Below are 5,456 nucleotides of genomic sequence, written 5' to 3' on the forward strand. Positions count from 1 at the left end.
AACCAGACTCCAGTCATTTATAGCATAACATTTAGTTTTAATGGTCATACGAATTCTATAAAAGATAAAGCACCTGGTCTTGAAGAGGAATGGTAATTTGATATGCAGAAACGGGGAGACATGTTAGTAGTAACAGCAAAAACAAAGTCAGAGGGACAGCAGTACAAGAGTAATCTCTAATATTTCATGAGCACTTACTGTATGCTAGGTACCACTCTAAGCATTTACATGTTTTAACACTTTTTGTTCTAACAAAAGCTCTGCAAGGTGAGGATTATTATTGTCATTCCCATTCAACAAATGAGGAACTGAGGCACAGAGTGTGTGAGCAACTTGCCTGAGTGAGTGAGTGTTGAGTTTGATACCCCAAGAGTCTGATTCGCACTCACGCTATTTTCAGCAAGTTTTGGTGGAACAATTGGACTTGGAGTGAATGGTGGGATAACATTAATGTATAGTGGAGAATCTCAGACTGTGAGGACTCACTCACTACTTGTTACTGAGCATAGAAATAACTAAAGTACTTTAGAAAGACATCTATCAGCCAGTATATTAAATTTGGAATCAAAGGGCTGATTAGGAAACTAGTGTAATCATCTAAGATGTTGTAAGAATGAGAAAATGCAATTGTGAAGAAAAGTGAGTAATTGCTAGTATGCAGTCCAATCTTCTCTCATTTTTTTTTTTTTCTTTTTTGGCGAGGCAACCCTTGGTTGACCTCACAGGTTGCAATCCCTTATTTTTTATTTTTTACACCTACAACACTGATCTTCCTAGGTGGTCTCCCATCCAAGTACTAACCAGGCCCAACCCTGCTTAGCTTCTGAGATCAGACGGGATCGGGCTTGTTCAGGGTGGCATGGCCATAGACAATTTTCTCTCATTTTAAAAATATATTTTTAAACCTCCCACCCCCACCACTGGGCTATCTAGATTTGACAGGATGACAAGATAACCTATCAAATAGTATAGTTAGTCCTACTTTCTTAGTGAGTTAAGTTGCTTCCTTAGTGTAATTTACAAACTTATGGAGATTATTACTTAATTGCACAAAGGTAATAATACTATAGCTGTGCATACTTAGTGACCTGAAGGAATTAATATGCTTTTGAAGAATTAGCAGGCAAAAAAAAAAAATTACTATTAACACAAACATGCTGGGTAAATATTTTTTCCAACGTCTTAAGCTATGCCCACATAATAAAAACTTTACACAGACTATTCATTATCAATACCCAGTAAATATTACATTTTAATGACAATAATATTTTATGTCTTGTCTTTTTTAAAACTACAGTCCTAATGAATTTGGAAAATTCTTATTCTACCATTATATTTAAAAAGGGTTCTTCTCTCGTCTGAGATTCTTTATGTAAATTACTATCTAATTTTTTTTTTCTGTACTTCAAAAAAAAACAGGATTTCACTGGTTTGTTTTTGGTGCCATCTGTGTTATTAGGAAAGAAAAGCTAACATAGACTTAAAACAATGCAAGGGAAAACTATGTAAAATTAAGCTAAAACTGTCACAATGAAACTGCTAAATTTCACAGAGATCAAATTCCAGTACACTGAAAATGTTTCTTGGGCCTGCCTAGAATTTCTCACCTCATTAGGTGTGAAAAACATAAATTGAGCACTGTCTTTTTTTTTCCCAAAATTTTGCCCATGATGAGAAAGAACAGTTGGGGAAACGAAGCTCTCCACAGCCCTTAGATCTGGTATTTGGGAAAGGGAGGGAAGTGATTGAAGGCTGCACCCTTTATAGAATCTGAGCACTTGTGTGATGATTGTTTTTGAATCTTCAAGTCACTTATGCAATAATTAATTCATTCTCACATTCTCATTTCTTTCAAATTAGTACTCTCTTTATAGAAAAAAAAAAAAAAGAGGAGATTGAGAGTCAAAATAACTGATCAAATGTAATATTCCAAGACCAGTTCTGAGGCCCAGAACTCGTGTTTTCTGAGTCAGACTGTTCATCTCCAGATATGGCATTTCTTTAATAGTCCCCATCTTTAAATTTCAGTAATACTCTCTGCTTGCCAGACATCTAGGTGGGATTTAGTTCTACGTGCATATTAATACACTCAATTTATAAAGGTTGAAAACTCTGACTCATTGCCCATCAAGTTAAAGCACAAATTCAAGACTTTTAAGTACTTAATCTGTACCATGTAATGAGATTTATATTACAAGTCAAAAAAAAGAAGTGCACTTAGGATGCAGTCCAAAATAAAACTACCTAGCATGAGTGTGAACGTGTGCTTCAAACCATTTCTTTGTTTTCCACACATTTTCCCCCAGTGTCTATAAATGGGACATCCTTCATCATCCCTTAATCCTATACCACATAGTCCTACTGTCCTGCATGGGCTATCAAATGTTACATCATACCACCAAAAACTGTGTATTTTTAGATAATATTTAAGAGCACTTCTTATTTCCTATAATTTAACTCAAACATTTTTTTCCTCACTTAAAAGAACAAAGAGACCACTGAACGTAACCTACATTTGATACATATAGCCATCATACATTTCCATGGTAACTTGTGCTTTTTTGTTGCAAAAAGTGAAATATGATTCAAAAATGAGTAATAAAAAAGGTCATTTCATCTTCCAATACCCAAAATATTTTTACACCAAACTTCCCACATACTCCCACCATCGAAAGCAAAGGACTTTGAAGATTGAAATAATAAAAGGTAATTGTAATAGAGTTTAATGAAATTGGAAACTAAGATAGTTCATATTAGTTAGCATGTTATAATTAACTCTGGTAAATGATACCAAAATGTATTTTAGATTGTACTATTCTAGGCAAAAAACTGAAGCAAGAAATCAGGGTAATCCTGACTTCTTTCATAAAATAAAGGGAGGAATAAATCTCTGTTATTTTTCTAAAGTACAGTTTCTAATATATTTTATTTTAAAAAAAAAAAACTGCCAAGGAGGAGCTATTTCAATGATAGTATTTGTAGAGAAATGGTAACTTCCAGCCAATGAGGTTAATATTGATAGATAATGTCCTATGGATATTTCAGAAGACACAGTATTGATCCATTGTTTGCTTACTTAACTAGAAGATAATAGTTTGGCTTCACAGGAACGACGAAACACTTAGAATTTGTAAGTTTTCTTTAAATAAAAGCAATCTACTTTTTATCAACTGGAGAACAGTAAGAGAGGAAGAGGGATGGGGGAGGACACACATTTATTGCCAATAGGGCAACAAACAATGAGAATTGAAATGTATTGCATAATCAATAACATACTAGAACTTGTGAGAGCATGAAAGAAATTATTGTCTTTACTGAGCTTATGTTATATGGAAGGAAGCACAAAACCAATACTATAGAAAACTCACAACACTTTCCATCAGTGTGAGTAGGGACCTTTTCCCAGTGACAGCTAAGCAAGCGCTACCATCGTGGGATTCTTAGATGAAAGGGTCTTTATTAACCCTGGAATCCTGGTGAGGAGGGCCACTTGGGAGCTACATTTTATTTTTTTTTATTTCCAATATCTATTAGTAGATGCAATGTTGAAAGCAGACATCTAAATAGAAACACATCACACCATCATTTTTGCCTTCTCTAAAATTACTTATGTAATGTAGACTATGCCCTTCATCAGAAACATTCATCTTCTTCTTGTTATTTATATGTAATTGAATCCCCATGGGTGGGGGGAGGAGTAAGGGGCATAGCCATTTGTACAAACTCTCAAAACTGCAATGTCTCAGATGCATTCTGCTCAATCGACAGCTGCCATTTGGGAAATCTTCTTTACCTAAGGTCTTTTTGTTCAAGGGAAATGGTCATTGAAACATGAAATGTAGTACTTTTTTCTTTAGGCACACAAGAATAATTTTCCAATGCATCTGAGTAAGCATTGACTGACAGGGTACCATCAAAGTAAGGAAACCTTGCCGCCATCATTTGGGTTTGACCTGTTAAAATGTGTTTGATTCTCACATGTATTATTTAATTTGTAACTAGCTAGGCCTCTTATTTTAATTCTATTTGCAGATTTAAGAAGAAAGCTTCATTTTCTTTGGAGAAGAAAACTGTAGGTCTTAGTCTGTAGTAATGGACATAGAACTCACTCGGGTATATACGCGTTTGAGTTTGAATGGCCAGCCACTTATGAAGATGCCTCTAATAGTTCAGTCACCATTTTCCTATTCTACCCACAATGGTTTTATGGTTAGTGATCAAATACACTCTGCAACACATACTTCATCCCCCAACCCAGCAACACTAGATGGAAGGAAATAGGATTATCACAATTTTTTTGAATCCGCGCTAACTTCTAGTGTTACGTTCTCTGTTCACTAACTATTCTAGAACACTAGTAGAGACAAATAATAGAATTATCCATTATAGATTTACAAATATATATTTTTTCTAAAGTTGGGTCAATTTCCCATTTATAATCTTCTAACGTCTTATTTTTCTTAAAGATTATTTGACAGTAACATCGAGAACATTCCTAAAAAATGTTTTAGATCTCAGAAAATAATGGTACATATTACAACCAGATGAGATGAGACATGCTGCAGAAATGCAGAAGTGTTTCATCCCCAAAATGGCACCAGTAGAAGCCCTGTCAGACATATCGTATGGCAAGGCTTTGCCTCAAGTCCATCTACTAAGTTTATACCTTAAAACCTACTCTAGGGAAAATATGCTCTCACCCCTCTGAGCTCACTGCTCTGACTGTTTCTCTCCTCTTCCTCTCCTCAGTGCTGAAGAGAAGTGGTCTTAATGGAAGCTATTAGGACACCCTTTAGGAGGCGTGAAACTCTAACATTAATTTTCAGATACTGAGACAGAATTGCTCCCAGGTATAGGAGCCTACCTGGTTTGGATATGCTAACATGTCTCAAGAAAAAAAAACAATATACAAAAGTGAGACTAAGATGATCAGCCTCATATGTCACTAAAACAGAATGTGTCAGGGGTGAGAGTTTGCATCACCCACATTGTAATTGTCCAGGAGCACAGAATAATTTCACAACAGACTTAATCATCGTGGTTATTTTGGTTGATTACTAATATAGATGTCTCGGCTAAGAAAATTTAAGACCAACTTGACATTTTAATTTTTTTCTCATGTTCATCAAAAAAAACTTCTGATGATTTTCTTCCCTAATAGTTTCTCTATTGAGAGCACATTCTGGAATACATATATTCCCTTATGAGCCATTTTACTAAATCAAGTTCTCAACTCATACATGGTTCCATGTTCTAAGCACAAATTTGTTTAACCCTCACAACAATCCTATGAAATAGTTATAGCCACAACTCTTCCTCTCTTCCCGTTAATCTTTGAAAAAGGCACAATCATTTTTTTCAGCAGGAAGTTTGGTCTCTCCTTTGTGGACTCCTTGGTCTTCGATTATTCACTCATCCTGATCCACAACTGGGTCTAATGCAGGCTAATTCACTTT

At 35.2% G+C, this 5,456-nt stretch overlaps 1 pseudogene; it reads right to left on the reverse strand.

Annotated features, from left to right (window-relative positions):
• Nucleotides 1-753: 753 nt before the first annotated feature.
• On the reverse strand, nt 754-871 carry LOC120622400 (uncharacterized; annotated as a pseudogene).
• Nucleotides 872-5,456: the final 4,585 nt, after the last annotated feature.

Source organism: Pteropus medius, unplaced genomic scaffold (assembly GCF_902729225.1).
Source record: "Pteropus medius unplaced genomic scaffold, Ma_sr-lr_union100, whole genome shotgun sequence".
Taxonomy (NCBI): domain Eukaryota; kingdom Metazoa; phylum Chordata; class Mammalia; order Chiroptera; family Pteropodidae; genus Pteropus; species Pteropus medius.